General features: G+C 49.7%; 1 protein-coding gene across 1 annotated transcript in view; it reads left to right on the top strand.

The window, feature by feature from the left end:
• The window catches only part of plod3 (procollagen-lysine, 2-oxoglutarate 5-dioxygenase 3), a gene marked incomplete in the record, with an annotated part of 34637 nt that overhangs the window by 27516 nt on the left and 5165 nt on the right, over positions 1–1956 (top strand).

Below are 1956 nucleotides of genomic sequence, written 5' to 3'. Positions count from 1 at the left end.
CACACACACACACACACCAGGGACAGATGTACAGGTTGAGGTGATGTCATCACTTCATCACTGAGCCACAGCTCTGTGGGATCGGTCCAGAACCCGGCTGGTCCGGTTCTGTTACTGCCTTGCTCAGCAGCACAGAGGTGGGCTGACCCCGCCCCTCGGTCCATTCAGACGACACACCGAGGTGACCAGAACACGCCTCAGGTTCTGAGCCTCATGACGCCACGTGGGTGTGGTTTCAATCGGGGTGCTTTTTTCAATACACCACCTACCACCCCACCTGCACGCTGAGCTACACGTGCACGGAATATTCCATCTTTGGAGCACCCACTTCCTGCAGAGCTGTGCCCGTAAAGAAAGGAGTGGCTCCAGCTGTTTCCTTCAGGGCCCTCTCCGTTCCAAGTCATGTGACCTCAAGTCATGTGACCTCAAGTCATGTGACCTCAAGTCATGTGACCTCACAGCTGCAGTTAGTATGAGGAGCGATCCTTCAGGAGATGTGTACTAGAAAAATGGAGCATCTGTTCACAAATTACGTTACATGGTAACTCAAAGTGCCAATAAAAGTAACAGCACACATCACAAACAAACGTCTGAAACTTGCACTAATAATAAAATAAATACAAATAAACGTCAGAGACTTTTCAGTCTGGTTTTAAGCGACTCCACAGCACTGAAACAGCGTTAATGAGGGTTTGTAACGACATTATGATCTCAAATGATTCTGGTCAGTTTGTGGTACTTGTGCTCCTGGACCTTACTGCTGCTTCTGATCCTGTTGACCACAGTATCCTTATATCACGGCTGGAACAGTGGGTTGGGATCACAGGTGCTGCATTAGAATGGTTCCACTCATACCTGAGTGGCAGGAGATTCTGTGTCAAGGTTGGTAATAATGCATCCGCCTCATTACCTCTTTCTTGCGGGGTCCCACAGGGTTCAATTCTTGGACCCCTTCTGTTCTCACTTTATTTGCTCCCACTGTGGTCCATCCTGAGGAAACATGGTCTTTCATTCCATTACTATGCTGATGACTGCCAGATCTACCTGCCTGTGAAACCAGCAAGTGTTTGCTCCATTCACCCTCTGTTAAAATGTCTGGATGACATTAAGGCCTGGATGGCTTCAAATGTCTTAAGTTTTAACAATGACAAGACTGAAGTCATTGTTTTTAGCCCTAGCTCAACTGCCGCCACTGATCCTGTCAACCTGGACTCTCTTCAGCCATATCTTAAGCAGTCTGGTGAAAACCTCAGGATGGTTTTAGACTCTGACTTCAAGTTTGACAAACAAATCAACTCTGTTCTGCAGAAAAGCTTCTTCCAACTCAGACAGGTAGCTAAGCTCAAGCCAGTGTTGTCCAGACCCGACCTTGAGAAACTAGTCCACGCCTTTGTCACGACCCGATTGGACTATTGCAACGCACTGCATGCTGGGATCAGCCAGGCCTCCATCTCACGTCTTCAGCTCGTCCAGAATGCTGCTGCTCAGCTTTTAACTGGAACTCATAGGTCTGAACATATTACTCCAGTTCTGTCCTCCCTTCACTGGCTCCCTGTTCGTACGAGGACAGTCTTTAAAATTCTTCTGTTGACCTTCAAATGAGTAAATGGCCTCGCACCCCTTCACCTCTCTGAGCTTCTGGAACCTTACGTTCCCTCTCGGGCCCTGAGATCATCTGATCAGCTGCTTTTGGCTGTTCCAAAAACAAGAAGCTCAGAGGAGATCGGGCTTTTTCAGTCATGGGCCCCAAACTCTGGAACAACCTGCCCCCCAACATCGGGCAGACCACCTCCCTTCAACCTGCCCCCCAACATCTGGCAGACCACCTCCCTTCAACTTGCCCCCCAACATCTGGCAGACCACCTCCCTTCAACTTGCCCCCCAACATCTGGCAGACCACCTCTCTTCAACCTGCCCCCCAACATGAGGCAGGCCACCTCCCTTCAACCTGCCCCC

Source organism: Nematolebias whitei, chromosome 1 (genome assembly GCF_014905685.2).
Source record: "Nematolebias whitei isolate Nwh7 chromosome 1, NemWhi1, whole genome shotgun sequence".
Taxonomy (NCBI): domain Eukaryota; kingdom Metazoa; phylum Chordata; class Actinopteri; order Cyprinodontiformes; family Rivulidae; genus Nematolebias; species Nematolebias whitei.
Note: the sequence above shows the minus strand (reverse complement) of the source record. Positions and strands in the feature narration are given on the sequence as shown.